We start from the raw sequence: 17,610 nt of genomic DNA, 5'->3' as shown, positions 1-17,610 counted from the left end.
AATTTCCTCTGGCCCAGCTGGGGACTCCATTCAGGCTGGCCTCAGAATCCTCATTCTGAGGATTGTTTGGGCACCAAGGGAGCTCCTTGTCCCACCTCATATCCTGTAACATTCTTCTGCCTGCTGATCTTCAGAGGAAACCAACATTTTGAGTTGCTATTTGATAGCAGTGACTGGGAATTCCAAATTCCTAAATTTAATCCCACTTAGTAATTTGGAATCATTCTTTGATCCTCGCAGTTGGTGAGAGGGATTGAGGGCCACCATAGCGAACAGAGCACTCTCCTTGGTACAATGAGATAAAAGTCCAAAACATTCTAAAAAGGAAAAATTGAAAAATAAAAATGATAAAGCTTTGGGCAGCTTAGAAGTCCAAATTGCAGATTAGCAAACAAGAACATAACTAGATCCAGGTTCAGAAATGATAAGACAATGATAATAATTAAGAGATACCAGAAATGTACTTCTCTTAAATTTGAAAAACTTTGAGCTTTAAGAATAGAATTTTTTAAAGATTTTATGTATTTATGTATTTGAAAGGGAGAGAGAGAGAGCATGAGTTGGGGGGTAGAGGGTGTGAGGCGGAAGAAGCCAACTCCCCACTGAGCAGGGAGCCTGCCACAGGGCTTGATCCCAGGACCCAGAGATCATGACCTGAACCAAAGGCAGACCCTAAACCGACTGAGCCACCAAGTACCCCAATTTTTTTTAACAGTCTTTGATGGGGAAGGGTGATACTTGTTGTCACACTAAACAAAATGCTAATGGAGCAAGAGGAAGGTAATTACTCTGTTTTTTTAAAGTGTGTTGTCCAGGGGCCCTGGGTGGTTCAGTCGGTTAAGCATCTGCCTTCAGCTTAGGTCATGATCCCGGGTCCTGGGATGGAGCCCCATGGCAGGTTCCCTGCTCAGTGACGAGCCTGCTTCTCTCTCCCTCTGCCTCTTCCTCTGCTCAAGTTCTCTCTCACTCTGTGCTCTCTCTCAAATAAATAAATAAAATCTTTAAAAAAACAAAGTGTGTTGTCTAATTTTTCTCAGCACTTGGACACCTGAAACTCTCTCTGGGTGCTAGCCCAAATAGTTATGGACCTATTCTGCATACCTGTGTGTAAAAAGCTGAAAAAGTGCTAAAATATAGGAAGGAATGGGACAGTGGAATACTATACAACTGGGAAAAGGAAAGAAAACTATTTCTATATACTACTCAGGAGTAATCCCCAGGATACATTTTGTTGAGCAAAAAAAGTCAGGTGGATTCCCAATTCAACTCTCATTCTTGTTATTGGTCTAAGAAGATTTCCTAGTTCTTGAATTCAAGATTTCACGATTCAATCTTGGTAACTTGTGCATTTTTAGGAATTATCTGATTTTTCCCCCTGAATTATCTGATTCGTTAATAGGTAATTGTTCATAGTAATCTGTTATCATGCTCTGTATTTCTGTGGTTAGCTGCTGTATTTTTTTCTCTTCCATTTCTCATTTCAGTTTTTGAGTCTTCTTTTTTTCTCAGTTAATGTAGTTAAAACATTACCAATTTTGTTTTTGTTTTTGTTTTTTGAAAAAACTGATCATTGTTTTCAATGTTGTGTTACTGTTTATTTTGGTCTCCATTTTATTTATTTCTGATTTTTCTGTTATTTCTTTCCTTTACTGAATTTCTCAGCTAAGATTCTTCTTTTTATAGTTCCTTGTGGCATAATGTTGTTTATTTGAACTTTTTTTCTTAATACAAGCATTTATAGCATAAATTTCACTCTAACATCTGCTTCTGCTACATCCCATAGATTTTAGAATATTGTGTTTTCTTTTGAGAATATTTTGATTTGCCATTTTATTTCTTATTTGTCCCATTGCTTATACTATAATGTGTTGTTTAGTATTTACATATTAAATATTTAATACTTACATTGTAGATTTTCCAACTTTGTTTCATTGTTGATCTTCAGTTTTGTACGTTTGTGGTTGGAAAGTATACTAGGTATGATTTCAGTCTACATAAATTTGTAATATTCGTTGTCTCTTTTTTGCAGTTTAACCAGGGGTTTCTATGTGTACTTGAGGAAAATGTGTATTCTATTTTTCTTGGATAGAATGTTTTATATATATCATTTAGAACCATGTATTCTGAAACACCTTTAAGTGAAAAATATTGTTGTTGATTTTCATCTGGATACTGAAATTTGTTGAAAATTTTCTAAAAATTGGGATCCCTGGGTGGCGCAGCAGTTTAGCGCCTGCCTTTGGCCCAGGGCACGATCCTGGAGACCCGGGATCGAATCCCACAGGCTCTCGGTGCATGGAGCCTGCTTCTCCCTCTGCCTGTGTCTCTGCCTCTCTCTCTCTGTGTGGCTATCATAAATAAATAAAAATTAAAAAAAAAGAAAATTTTCTAAAAATAAAAATTTTAAAAAGTAAGGTGAAGAAAATGGGTATAATTTGCTGCTGTATATCTAAGAAGTTGGAGGGAAAAATAAATATATACATAAGCATATTTACAAATGCACATATATGTAAATGTAAATCTCAATCAGAACTTTGCCCCTTTAGACATTAGGCAATGTCTAAAGACATTCTGGGGGCACCTGGGTAGCTCAGTTGGTTAAGCATCCAACTCTTGATTTTTTCTCAGGTCATGATCACAGGGTCCTAAGATTGAGTCTGTGTCAGGCTCTACACTCAGAGCAAAATCTAGGTGAGATTCTCTTTCCGTCTCTCTCTCTTTCTCTTTCTCCACCCTGCCCCAAATAAATACATAAATAAATTTTTTAAAGACATTTTTAATAGTCACAACTGAAGATATGTTACTGGTGTCTAATGGGTAGAGAACAGCAATGCTGCTAAACATACTATAATATGTAGAGTGACCCTCCACAACAAAAAATTATCCAGTCCAAAATGTCAGTCCCATCTGGGTTAAGAAACACTAATATAGATATATGTCTATGTGCAGGTGTGTGTGTGTGTGTGTGTGCATGAATCTTCCTCTATTTAAAAAATAGAAATATAAACCATTAAAATACAGAAAATGGATTATCTTTGGTAGATGAAGGAAATAGGGTGGAGGAAATAAGAATAGAAACAAGACTTATATGATTATACCTGGCTTTGAAGATTTAACTTTGAAACTATGTAAGTATTTACATAATTATCAAGAAAATTAAGTTGTAAAAAAGAAAATCCTGACATTTACAAGCAAAATTAAACACGTGAATCTGTGTTTTGATGAGGTAATATAACCATACAAACAGTAGTCAGTGACTTTAAAACACAGATATTGACTCTACAGCCTAATGGAAAACATCCTTAGGACAAAAGAGCTGAAAAACAATCTTAAACTCTTTCCAGATATTTTTGATGATTGTCCTGGTATTTTTTTTTCCTGGTATTTTATTTCAAAACTCTTTTGTATAAGGATAAAACAAATAATTACTTGCCATCATTGAGATTCAAGACTTAGGCATTAGGGAAAGAGATACAGAAGAAGGTAAGGAAAAATCCTTTAGTCCTGAATATGAACCAAAAATCAGTATAGAATCATGACATGCTAAAAAATATTTATTTTCTAGTTCTATCCACTGAAAAAGCCTGGAAAAAATAACCAACATAGCAGCAATGAGCACTCTTAACCCCCAGATTATGGCCACTAAATGCCATTTTCTGTGAAAATAGTTGATTTCAGGTCTGAAGCAAAGAAGCAAAATCTATTAGTGTCATACTAGAAGCTCTTAAGGGCCAGTTTGAAGAGGCTACCACTGCCCAAGCATAACACATCAGAATATTAGTAGTAATTCCAATGGATTGAAACACATCAAAAATATTTAAAACCATGAGTTTATGTTTTTTAAAAGTCAATAACTGTAGAATGCTAAAGAACCAACAAATTATTCTGAAAAATAATATATATATAAAATAGAGCATTTATACTGACTTTCCTATAGAAACTATACATCTGAATGACTAAGTAGTTGATAAAGTGAAGTTTCACTTTGAAGATGTATTTTAGATAATTAATTAACAATATAAAATAAAATTGTAATAGTACCCTGGTAAATTAATGGTTCTAGGTAATGATTATCAATGTCTGTTCACATCACAAAAAAAAGAGACATTCTATGCCTACCAATAGAAGAAATTCTACTATTTATGAAGTATTCTTGCCAAATAATCTGACCTAAATTCAATCAAGCTTCTAGATCTCACTGCTAGTTCTAGAAAATGCAGAATACAGCCCATAGGGATGTAATCAGCAAAATCCCGATTGTGGAAAATAAAAAAAGCGAACAAAATGATATGGAGGAGAAACTTAATGTATTTTTTAAAAATTTAAAAGACAGGGGTGCCTAGGTGGCCCAGAGTCTGCTTGGGCTTTTCTCTCCCTCTCCCCCTCCCCCTCCCCCAGACTCAAATGCACGCTCTCTCTCAAATAAATAAATCTTTAAAGATCATTTAAAAGACATGAGTTAATTATAATATAGGAACTTCAGTTGGACCTTGATACTAGCAAAAAGTAACAATATTAAAAAGATTATAGACAATTGGAGAAATTTGAACACTGGCAGATGTTTGATGATATTAAAGACATTTTTAATTCTTAGATTAATAATAGTATTACTGTTGCTTTTTTTAAAAAAAAAAACAGTTTGTCTCTTATAGTCACATCCTAAAATGTTTATGGATGCGATGATGTGATGTTAGGGATTTGCTTCAAGATAATCCATTCAGGGGAGGCAGTGGGTACAGTTGAGATTAGCCAAGAGTTGAAAATCATTGAACATGAGCAATGGGCATGTAGGAGTTTGTTATACTCATCTAATTTCACATAAAACTTGAAGTTTTATATGATGACATATTTTCCAAAACTTAAAAATGAGTAAAATTAAAAGAAGGAATGGATGTTCCTTAATTTCTTGACATACTAGAAACACTGTAGCAATCATTCTGATGAAAATGTGCCAGAAGCATCCGCTGAGAAAAATTCTCTAAGAGTCTTAGCAACGTCATCAAAATAGTTAAATCTCTCTCTATTCTACACATCTCATCCCCATCCATCTTCGTCCTGTAAAGAATCTTACTAGGAAGTTCTCTTCCTTCCCCCAACAGGTAAATGCCCATTAAAACTGGGATGACATCATTCTGATGGATATTACCGAAAAGTTATATCTCGTACCACCAATTGAACACCTTCTACAACCAGGTCCTTTACATATATTTGATTTAATCTTTACAGCAAGGAAGACATTAGTATCCCCATTTCACAGATGGAGAAAGAGAAGCCAAGACAGATGACATCACTTGCTGGTGGCTATGAAACTAACAAGCATTCCACTGAGGATTTCCATGAAGAAATTTCAGACTTCAAGGGATCCCTGGGTGGCTCAGCGGTTTGGCACCTGCCTTTGGCCCAGGGCGCGGTCCTGGAGTCCCAGGATCGAGTCCCGCGTCGGGCTCCCTACATGGAGCCTGCTTCTCCCTCTGCCTGTGTCTCTGCCTCTCTCCATCTCGCTCTCTATGTCTATCATGAATAAATAAATAAAATCTTTAAAAAAAAAAAAAAGAAAGAAACTTCAGACTTCAAAGACTGCTCTGTTCCTGGTACCACAACAAATCCACACCTGATTGTGCTGCTTGGGCTAAATTTTCCCCATCCCCAAGCCCACCAAAGTTATTTTACAACTTTAGTGTACATTGGTGTCACCCAGGGAATTCGTTTAAAGCGAAGATTCCTCAGCACCCCCGAAGAGATTCTGATTCAGTAGGTCTAGGACCAGAACCCAGGGATATCCATTAAGCCAAAGATTCTGATGCAGATGGTCTGGGAACAAACTCTTGAAAAACACTCCCCTAATCCATCACAATCTTAAATTTCAAATGTATGATAATATGATCCTCAGTGATTTGGTTCCTGGCAACACAATCCCCTAAATGAATAAGCAGTTGTTCAACCACTACAGAAAGTCTCTCTGCTCCTGTTGTCCCTTCCTCTGAATAATATAATGATAATAATAATAAACACAATCCTAATAACAAGTACAGTAGAACCAATGTTCTGAGAAGTACAAAGGACATGTCAACACTCACATACCCTTCTCCATACAGCCTCAGTGAGTTGGATTTAAAATCATGGAGCCTAAGAGCTATAATTTACCATTAAGACCAGCAGCCTAATCCTTTGGGTCCAGCTCCAATTCCTATCTTAACGGAACTCTTCGCAAGTACCATGTGCTGTGATACAGCAGGCTCTTCACAGATGAATGGGACACAGGCTTTCCTTTGAAAACTTTTAGAAGCAGAGATGTAAACACATTGACATGTAACACCATGCAACAGAGAACACAAGAGTGGAAGAATGTTCCAGAAGAGGGGCCTCATTTCTCCAGGCCATGACAAGGAAAGCATCTTAGCGACCAGGAGGGACCTCAGCAGGACATCAAAGTCTTGCTAACAGAGGAGAAGGGCATTTCTGTACTGGACACAGAAGGAAGCAAAGTCCTGGCGAGCCCACGGTCACCCTGCTACCGTGTTTGGGGCAGCTCTTGGAGAGAATGAGCTCGGTTTTTTCCAGATGAACAACATCCAGGCCTGGAAGAATTTTCAAAACTCCCTGTGATCCTTCAAGACTCCCTCATCCTCCCCCAGGCACTCCAGCTTACATACACAACTCTCCCCAAAATCCGATTTATTTTTGCTCAGGATTTATCAGCCACAAAAATGGGTTTAACCTTTTGAGCTTCAGTTTGGCACCTCATGCTTTTCCCTCCTCAAATGTTGTCTCCCACCCCATCTGGCTGTGGCAAGACTCCTTCAAGGACCAGACATCTCTAAAATTAGGCATCGGCTGAGATTTATGCTGATTCTCCTGATTCAGTCCAGACTTGTCAACTTCCCTGGAAGCAGTAAGATAGTTCCATAAATTACTGCAGCCTTTAACCGACCAAACTATTTTTAAAGGGTGGTCTATATCAAATGCAATTAAATCTGAATTGTTGCCTCAATAACTCTGCCTCCTTTCTTTTCTTGTTCGCTTCTATCCCCGAGTGTATTTAGCTTGCAATACATTTAGAGTTCAATTCATCATTTTATTTTCCAGCCTCCGGAGGAAAGCTAAGTGTGGTACCACTTTTCATTTTGGGAAAGTGTGGAAAGTAAGTCTCAGCACAGCACTTCTTAATATGGACCCTGGTTAAGCACATCACCCTGATCCTGTCTCCAGAAAATGTTCAGCGCTCGTTAAAGGATCTGTCCAAGGAATTGACCATAGCGAATGTTCTAGGCCTCAAGAGCTAAAGCAGATCTTCTATCAGTTTCAGTGATTCTGGCTCAAACATGCCCTGGTGAGTCCTGTGTTACCCAACTTCGTGAGAGTCACTGGACCCCATGCCTCCCTCAGCTAAGCCCGCCTCAGCTTCCCACCTTCTGAGTCCACTGTTTTGACTGCCAACAGCTATTAAGTCTCACCCCTCCCTCTTCTAGTGGTGCCCCACATGGGGCAAGATGGTCAGGAAATCCTGAGTACTTTCTGAGTACTCTCTCATTTGGCACTGGAAGAGATTCAAATACCGCAAGCCTCTGTGCCCAGGGGCTGTCACCACAGCGTGCTCCTTCCCGATGTCATGGGAGGTTATTAGGAACCTGCCCTGCTATCCCCCTGAGACTCAGAAAAGCATGAAGTGCCAAACTGAAGCTCAAAAGCTTGAACCCATTTTTGTGGTGGACAAATCCTGAGCATAAGTGAATCAGGCTCTGGGGAGAGTTGTATACGTAAGCGGGCGTGCTGGGGGAGTTAACACACCTTTTCATCCCCTTTTGATGTGCGTAGGGCACCAGATTTGGGTGAGGGTCCATCTGCCTCTACAAGTTGTCAAAACAATGTGTTTTCCTCCCCTCGAGACCACAATCCCTCCCATACCAGTCAGTGAAGGAGAGCAAAGACCCTTGGGCATCTCTCTCACTGTGAGTGGAAAGTTGAATTTGCCCCTGACCACTGAACCCTGATGGAGGCCTGCCGCTTCACTGCGCCCACGACAGGTGGACCAGAGACCAGAATCCTTCCCTGGCCCCTGTCACTACTATAGTTGGCTGCCCGAGTCCTATCACCTGGTCTTCTCCACACTGGAAGCCGCCTACATGTCCCTCTCTCTTCCACCCAACAGCTCAGCCCTGCCACTGGCTCAGTGAAAATCAGTAAGCATCCCTTTCTTAAGATACTCTATTGCCAGCAGCCAGGAAAAGCTGGTAATAGCTACATAAATCAATAGTGATTGAAACATGAATGACTCCCCCTGGAGTTGTGCAATTCACAATTTACAAAACTGTGAGTGGAGTCCCTATTTCACCAAAGCTATTCCTAGGTCTTTCCTGAGTTTCAGCAGAAACATGAGTTTTATCCAAAGTAAGAAGCCCAGCAGATTTCAGCTTTCTTGTCCTGTGGGTGTCATGCCCCTCAGGTAGGAAGGAGGAAAAGGGCTGCTGTTACAGCTTCCTTTTGCTTCCCTCAAATGAAAGATCATCACCCAATCCCTTAGTTCATTTCCACGGACAACTGGTACTTTAAGGGTGTCAAATCCTTTGTCACATGTGACCATCCCATGCACTGTGGGACATTTGACACCCCAGCAACCAGGCACCAAATGTCACAGATATCCCCCAGTTGTTGTGGAAACCAAAATCATCCCTCCCACATTTGCAAACATGCACTCAGAAGCTAGTGTCCCCTCCCCACCCCATCACAGTCAAGGATTATACAATAGTTGGTATCTGTTTCCACCGCCAAACTTCCCTCCTCAGGAGGGCCGGCACCTTTTCTTACACAAATCTACATTCCCAATGCCCAGCACAGTACCCAGCAACTAGAATGACTAGAGTCATTTGCTCTGAATTGAAAAAGAGCCCTGCAAGACTGGGCAGGACAGTTAGCACATCAGGATGCTAATTGGCCTAATGGGTGACTGGAGTTTGCTCCCACCTCAGCTGCTGGGAGAGAACCATGCAACTCACCTCTGCCAAAACCCACAGCGCCTTGTCCTTGAAATGCTCCTCTTACATGGAGGGCATCTGCCTGCACCCAATGGGTGTACTCACCACCTACAGAAACAATATTCACAGCCCGTCCCACTCCCTCCACAAGCAGTCACAGGTTGCCTTTCTCTTATGCCTGGAGAGCAGGATGGCCTGCCTCCTGCACAGGAAGAGAAGAACAGGGCAACACATGTGCTGACAAATAGAAATATTGAGTCACTCATTAAAAAAAAAAAAAAAAAAAAAAAACCTTGAGGCAGAGAAGTGCTGGATCAGGAATTCTGCTTTACCTTCTAATGCAATGTTTTCAAGTTTCTCAATGCATTTCTTTCTTATTCTATCAAAACCTAGGCTCAATAGGTAGGACCAGCATAGCAGGATTGGTTGTTTACCCATCATCTTTGTTCTTTGTTAACTGACTGCTGTTTTGTTCAGATTCCCACTCTTAAGAAAAATGATCCTACTCCCATCTCAGGTGTCAGCTGAAGCCACAGTTTGGCAAAGGGTAGCCAAGACCAAATCCACCCCGCTATCCATTTTTCCCTGGCCTGGAACCAAGCATGTGTGATGGCTAATTGATGTATAAGTTTGGCTAGGCCACAGGGCCCAGATATTATTGCACATGTTTCTATGAGGGTGTTTTTATATGGGATTTCTATTTAAATTGGTAGACTTTGAATACAACTGATTGCCCTCCATAATGTGAGTGGGTGTCATCCAGTCAGTTGAAGACCTGAAAAAAATAAAAAAACTGACTTCCCCTGAGCATGAAGGAATTACGCCAGCAGATAGCCTTTGGCTCTGAACTGCAACATCAGCTCTTTTCTGGGTTGCTAGGCTGCTGGCCCACCCTGCAGATTTTGGACTTGCCAGCCTCCATAAATATATGAGCTAATTCCTTAAGATAAATCTCTGTATAGATAGATACATAGATACAGAGAGAGAGAGAGAGGGAGAGAGATACACACACACATGCACCTTCCCAGTGATTCTGTTTCTCTGGAAAACCCTGGAAAACAGAGAAATTCTGTTTCTCTGGAAAATTTAAATGGTTTTTAAATTTTAAAATGTTTATATTTTAAATGGTTATATAATCACCCACGTAATGTCCTCAATTTTGCCTCATGACCAGCAAAGCCTAAAATATTTACCATCTGGCCCTTTAAGGAAAAGTCTTCCAATGTCGGTTCTACATCAATCATCTTCATCCTGTTCATCCTGCTGGTAATTGGTTTAAAGATGGTGTCAGTCAGATAAAAGGGAAGTTCTCCTACTGGCTTATGAGGTTTATTTGCTCATATGAAAGAATAACCAGATATGAAGCCCGGCATTGCCGAAGCCATGCTGTAGGCATGAGGCCAGCCTGCCCAGGCACAAGGCCACCCCACAAGGATGCCAATCCAAAAGGTGAAAAGGGTCTCTAATGGAGTACATCGTGGGGTACAGAGTTAACACTATCTCAAGGCTTCTCTTTATGTGAGACAACAAATTACCTTCATGTTTATGATGCATTGAGTTGGGGTTCTTGTCGCTTGCAGCAAAACACATCCTGATAGATCCATCTTAAAAGTGAAGAGTCAAAGAGATTTCATTTCTCCATCCATGTCCCTGGGTAGCTGGAACTAGAACACCATCTTATCTAAACAGAGAAGTCTGAAGTTGCAAGCAGTGAGACAAAGTGTGGTTTTTCATGAATGGACTGTGAGTAGCTAAGTAGATTCAGCTGAATTAATTCTAATTGGTGCTTTGAATGAGCTGTTTCATAACAAATAAAGGCTGCACCCACCTTACTTGCATGTATTCCATTTTGTGTTAAATCTCCAAGGGACCAAATCATTGATATTTTCCCAAGAGAAGGAATCTTATCAAAATACCAAGCTGTATTTGTGCAAACAGAGGAGATCCACATCCCTGGCCCTACCATACTATTTTTTGCTTATTTGTTTGTTTTCCATTAAGAGGGCAAACAATTCAACTTTACTAGCTACTGCCGCATGTATGCTCTAACGGGTAAGATCTTGTTGTTCCCTTATATTAATTTGATAGCCATTTTCATGCCACAAGGTATAGAATTACCAGGTAATAAAACCCCACTACCATCCTCCTAGTGGTTTTGTAAAAGATTTTACTGTCCCCATGTCATAGATGGAACAGAAAACAGTAAATGAATTTTCAAAGACTACGCAAGGTGCAGATAACTTCACTCAGTGCCATATGAAGAATAATTTTTGGCTCCCTCAAGCCTAAGCTACCACTTTCTTGCCTCATTCTTCAAATAATTGCCTCCTACCCTCCTACTGGTGTGTTTGCAGAGACCTCCCTATGTCACTTGGGTGAGTCATGATACTCCCAGTCCATGGTCTTCCACAAAGAGAACTCTGAGATCTTCAACAGACTTAGCTTGCCTTTGGGGAGGTTATTGATTCTTGGACATTTTTCTAGTCCAAGAACTAAAGAGAAACCAAAAAAAAAACTTTACAACCAACTCCGCTAACAGTCCTAGTTTTGTTCTATTTCAAATCATCTCAGATGCCTGCCCTTGAAATTTTGAACCGTCTTATAATTGAGTCCATTCTTTAAAATTACAGACCCAGATATAAAGAACCATGATCCCAGGACTAGAAGGAGCCCTGGTGGTATTCCAACTCCAAACTCCTCTTCTCCACTCACCCTGTCCAATGACTCCATCTACGCCTCAGCACATCCAGAGCTCATGGTTAGAAAGCTCTGCTTAAAGCAGTACAAAAATCTTTCTCCTTGCCCCTTTCACCCATAGGTTGTAGTTCTGCTGATGGGTGCTGAACATAAATTGCAGACAAAAACCAGTCCATATCAAAACAATCTATTGTTAATGATGTTAGAAAGGAAGCCAGGCTGCTTGAGATGGCAAAGTGAACCCCCTGTGATTGTCACGGGGATGCAGAACAAACACATTTCCTCTTTCACAAGACAGGCTTTCAGATATTTTAAGACTGCTACCTTGTAACCCAGAATTTTCTCTTCCCCATGCTAACCATCCCCAGTTCCCTCAGCCTTAAATCAAGGAGCCTGAGTCCAAGTCAACTCATGGATCCGAGCATCCCTCTCCTAAATAAGCCCTTGGAAATAGAGCAGTCTCACTGAATACTAATAGCCCCAAACTTCTCCCCAAATCCATGTGTTCTATAAATTTCCATTGAAGAGAACTACTTTTCATGGCTTATTTTTTATGTACCTTTGGGAAAATACAAATTCAATTATGTTCCTGTGATTCTACTTGTTTGGGTCTATACCCCCTAGAAAATCCCTGCCTCCTCGTAACAATCCCAAGGATCCCAGTTTCCTTCCTAACATCATTAACAATGGGTTGTTTGGATATGGGCTGATTTTGTCTACAACCAACACTCAGTGTTTGATTTCAGATGCATGTTAAACACTGTCATATCTATTTAAAAATAAGTGAGTACCATCAATAGGTGTGAACATCTTAGAAGTGAGTCTAAAATTTCCATGGCAAAGGGAGGTGCTCATAAGGCTCAGAGGCAAATCTGAACCAACAGTGAGAATGAATGATGAGTGTCTAAATCTTGACAGTCCCTGAAACCAAGGATTCATTGAAGGAATAGCCCTTAGATGAAGATCACAAACCAAGAATTAATCAATCAGGACCTACTCTAGGCGATGCGAAACAGTAACTTGTCGTGGAGTCACAATATAAACAAGTCTGACATGAGCCTAACCTGGAGTTTACTATCTAGTTGTTAAACATGTATTGGCAACATAAGACCCGCTAATATGTGGGGCAGATAATGAGTACAGAAGTTTTGCAAAGGAGAAAGAAACATAACATATGAGTGCTTACTAGGTGCTCACCACACTGCAGACACCATCTCCTTTACACTATCCAGCAGTTTGGTCATCATATCACGATCCATTCAGAGATGAGAGAAATGAGTTAATGCAAGATGGTGGTACATCTCTCAGTCTGATCTTCCTAGAACAGGGGAGGAAAAGACCCAAAAACAAAACTGCAGGATTAAAATCTTCCCCTGTGACTGGTTCCCAGCTAAAAAGAGGGCACCAAACAGCAAATATCTGAGCAGAGCAGTGAAGAAGGCAAAGGAGTGGTACGGCTCAGAAGGGGGACAGTGGGCTTGGGAACTGCATGCAGACAGCGCCACGCTGGAAAGTGCCCTGAGAGAGATGTCCCCTGAGACCATTTAAGGAGAAGACAATATCACTTGGTCAAATGGGGAGGTTAGGATAGGGCAGTTTGGGGCTCTGTTCTCCCACTCCAAAAGCCATGGCTAGCACTGACTCTTGACCTCCTGAATCCCTAGAATCAGAGTGGGAGGCGACCTTAGCCTTCTCCTAGTCCAGCCCTTCACTTTGAAGCCAAACACACAGTGGTTCTAGAAAGCTAAAGAATGCTTTAACATACCGTGATCGTCCTACTTGGGCTGGAATTCAGCACGGGCTTTCATGGGGTTCCATTCTCTTTCCACTAAATCATAACCTCTGTAAACCAGATTTCCCAGCATCCCCACTTTCTCAGGCCATTCTGTTTTCCACATAAAGGAGAGGCTTGCAGCGCCCTATCTGAACACTGAAACCAATAGCACTTCATGCAAAAACCTCTTGGATTGCCATGGCTCAAGACTCACGGGCTAAGGGAAATAAGCACTGTGCAGAAGTAGCTATAAATAAAAGCCCCAAACTAGTGAAAGTTTCTAGATCTCCTTTTTATTTAAATGTTCCTCATTTATATGCAACCAATTCACAAAAGCCCACACACCAATCTGTAACGCACCTGGTATTGTGAGAAATTGCCAGTTTGGTGGTGTCGTGCTTTTTTCCCCCACAATAAAAACTGCACAATGTCATGTCCTTAGGGTACATCAGTCCCCTTTCCTTAGTCTTTAATGAATCCTCCGAAGAGTTAGGTTTATAAAATACACCCAACAAAAATAGGCTGTATTTATTCCCTATCATTGTAGGGACACCTGTCCAGGTACATTTTTAGAGAGTGGGTTTGTCCAATAGTTCTCTCTGGTGTGACCTTGTACCACACTTGTGCTGTACGGAAAACCGTTTTAGTTGGCTTGGGCTGCTGTAATAAAATACCACAGACCAGGTGGCTTAAAGAACAGATATTTATTGTCTCAGAGTTCCAGAGGCTTAAAGTCCAAGATCAAGGCGTCAGCAGGGCTGGTTTCCTCTGAGGCCTCTCTCTTGGGCTTGGAGACGGCCACCGTCTCCTCCCTGTGTCTTCACATATCATCTTTCCTCTGCCCATCTTTGTGTCCAGATTTTCCTTTTCTATAAGGAAATTGGTCATATTAGATCCAGACCCCTCCTACTGACCTTATTTTAACTTAATTATCCCTTTAAAGACCCCTCCCCCATCTCCAAATACAGTCAGATTATGAGGTACTGAGGGGTAGGCCAAATTCAGCCCATAACACCCAACACCCTCCCCACCAAATCTGTGTCTCCTTGCATGCAAAATACATTCTCTCCATCCCAACAGCCCTAAATGTCATAACCCTTCCACCATCAACTCCAAGGCCTCTACCTCCAGCCGCTTTTAGGGCTGGAGTGTGAAGAGGTGAAGAGGGATTAAAATAATCCGTCATTCTCACCTAAAACTGGTTTATAGGCCACGGAGAGCAGCTTTGGCTACCTGGGCTCCATCAGGAGAGGCGTGAGGCTCTCCAGGGGGCTTCCACAGCTCAGAGCAACTCCTCTGGGAGAAGGAAGTGTGTGTCTCCCAAGACCACTGCACAAAACTAGAGGGATGAAGTGGGTAGGCCTCTGTGGTGAAGGAGAATGCATCTCCTCTGGCCTCTTGTTCAAAAGGTGCTGATTTCCTCTGTTCTAGGAAAGGAACACAGGGAGAGCTGATTCAGCTCACTGAGGGTAAAAATAGCTAAGTGGACAGCTTGAGTGAGACTTAGCACTTCACCTGTTTTTCCTATTATCAACTGCACATGGGACGCATCAAGGACTGCGAAGTTAGAAGCCATTGTAAAACCAAGGCTCTGTGTAAAAACCGTCTATCCGAAATTGAGAAGTGGTGGGGAGCTCACTCGGATTGGAAATAGCCGCTTCGCAGGCTCCTCCTTGCACAGCTGCCAGGGGAATGGCAGTCCACGGGAAGCCTCGGTGGTACGAGGAGCACGTCAGGGAATGCACCAGGGATACATGCCGCCAACGGCATTCCAGCACATTCCACCCGGAGGAGGAAAGCTTGGGCTTCCCAGGGTCTTTTGACAGTCTTCCAAAGTTCCCTGCCACTTCTAGCTACCCAAAGGTGCGTTTGTGGGTCAAGTTCATTTTCAGGGGGACCAGGTTGGACACCTTTTCCGTAAAGAGCCACATTTATGCCCGATTCACGTATCTACTTGAACACCTACAATTTTTGAACCGTAACACTTGAAGTGGCCGTTGGACCCTTCAGCCTGGCTCACCGCTCATAAGTAGGACTTCCCCAGGGGAGGTGAATAGAGACAAGTGGACAGCCTTTGGAGGGTCTCCTGTTGTCCCTGAGTGTCATTCTGGTGTTTTAAGAAATCCTAAATTGATCCTCAATTCTACAGGGTCTCAAAAGTGTCAAGTTAGGGATTTGATAAGGGAGCAGGAAAACAGATCTTTGGGGCTTAAGGAGAAAACACACACACACACACACACACACACACCTATGTTCATTTTTTGAGAGAGAACAAGAGACAGCTTGAGAATAGCAAACATGCCCCAGTTTGCCCATCCTTAAATATTATTAGATGAATCTGTCATGTTGACAAATAGCCCCCACTAAGCGCAAACCCAGCAGCCAGCAAGCATGGGCAGAGTGTTTGCTCCCGCTCCTCACAAATGCAAATCGTGGAATGCACGAGGCCTGTATAGTGCACACATGTGGTCTAAAAATACCCTGCCTGTCCCATCTCTCTGGGGATCCACTTCCCAGGCCACCGGGGCCCTGAGGCCAGGGCCTGCCCAGGGGAGGAGCAGGGGCCTCTGTTTGCACCAGAGCTAATTACTGGAGGACCTAGACAGGCAGCTGCTGGGCCCCGGCTCTCAGTTTGCGAGCGTCTTGCAAGGCTGTGGTTCTAACTTTAGAACTGCACTCCAAACTTTGATCTTTCAGCACTGCTTGGCTTTAGGCAAAACATAAACTTGAGAGCTGCAACATGTTTTTTAAATTTTATTCCCCTGGCAGTTTTAGAATAAGGACAGGAATTATTTTCAAATGAGAATCTTTGACTGCATAACACAGGCTTCCAAAATTAAGCAGAAACACATGGCGGCTCTTATTATTAAATTTCCCTTGGAAAACAATGGTTTAAATTATTGGGGGGGGGGTTAATTTGATAAAACTTTGAAATGTGAAGCCTAAAGTCTAAAATTCAAAAAAAAAAATAGCTTTAGTATTGTTGGAGTTTCGGTTTTTTTTTTTTTTAAGATTATTATAGACTTTTTCTAGCCCTGACATTATTAATCTATATTTGCCAATTTTTTTAAAAAAAAGAATGCTTTGGGATTTAAAATGTAAATGACAATTTTTAAAGCTGAAAACCAGGTGCTAAAGGGTTTTCTGAAATACAGAGAGATATTTGGAGTGCCCGATTAGAGCCTCTCCCCATAAAGCATGTTTTTAAGAAAATAATGAAGAAGATAGAATTTAACTGTAGCCTAATCTGCCGGAGATTCGATGTAGCATCGAGCAGGAGATAGAGACCTAGCAAGGTGCTCTGTGCACTCCCTGGCTGACAACACTCAGGTCGGCCACCATTAGGGCCACTGGCACCTTCTACCATCAAACTCTATCAATGCACAGCTTTCCTCTTCTCCCCAAGCCATTGCCAAAAAGGGATTCGGGCAAGAGGATGTTTTTGGAAACTGCACTGTCTCAGACCTCCCAGGCACTATTCAATTCCTCCTTCCCTTCCAAGACTCAGTCAATTACTACCTTCTCGATGAAGCCTTTCTGATCACCTCATTTAAAAGTTTCCCCATGCCCTCATCAGCCCACATCCTTATTGTGCGTATCACTCGTTTGGAACTTACGATTTCCTGCTGAATGTGGTTAGTGATCTTTAAAATGTGGCTCTTCCATTCCCAGCTACCTTATAAGATCCTCAGTGGCAAGAAGCAGCTCTTTCTGCTATCCGCCTCCCCCCTTGGGCCTAGCTCGGTGCCGGGGTGGGGGTTGGGGGGGTGCTGTGGCTGGGCTCCCCGCTGGTACTGCAGGGGGATAATCACAGTGCTCCAGTAATGACAAGAACTTATCTTCTAGCATCACCCAGAGGACACCCTAGGCAACAAACACAGATGGAAGAAAAGAAACCCAAAGTCCTTCCACCCCCTTTCCACTCCTGCCCTGAAGGAGAGCCATCTGCAGGAGGTGGGGCAAGCCCCTCCCCCACCCCCCTCCCCCAGGCTCTCTGGCAAGCTGGCACATGCCCCTGGAAGCCTTCGGCAGAATGGAGAGATGGGAGAGGAGACAGGCAGCAGGTATTCCCCCCTGTGATTGTGCAAGGGACTTACTTTTTTACATCTGTCGAGTCTCCTAACCTGGCTCCACATTAGAGACCCAGCATGTTTTGAAGCTTCTCTG

At 42.0% G+C, this 17,610-nt stretch overlaps 2 long non-coding RNA genes across 2 annotated transcripts in view; both read right to left on the bottom strand.

Annotated features, from left to right (window-relative positions):
• The window catches only part of LOC144280967 (uncharacterized), a 41,572-nt gene extending 32,405 nt beyond the window's left edge, over positions 1–9,167 (bottom strand). The window contains exon 1 of the long non-coding RNA XR_013349437.1: positions 8,994–9,167. This is a non-coding gene — a long non-coding RNA (uncharacterized LOC144280967). The remainder of the gene's footprint in view (positions 1–8,993) is intronic.
• A 4,965-nt stretch (positions 9,168–14,132) lies between these two features.
• Positions 14,133–17,232, bottom strand: LOC144280935 (uncharacterized). Its single transcript, XR_013349399.1, has 3 exons — positions 17,061–17,232; positions 14,636–14,870; positions 14,133–14,312 (listed from the first exon to the last, which is right to left on the bottom strand). It is a non-coding gene; the product is annotated as an uncharacterized LOC144280935 (long non-coding RNA).
• Positions 17,233–17,610: the final 378 nt, after the last annotated feature.

The sequence above is a fragment of the Canis aureus genome, chromosome 1, assembly GCF_053574225.1.
Source record: "Canis aureus isolate CA01 chromosome 1, VMU_Caureus_v.1.0, whole genome shotgun sequence".
Classification (NCBI taxonomy): Eukaryota; Metazoa; Chordata; class Mammalia; order Carnivora; family Canidae; genus Canis; species Canis aureus.
The sequence above is the reverse complement of the archived record's forward strand: the minus strand, read 5'-3'. Positions and strand labels throughout refer to the sequence as shown.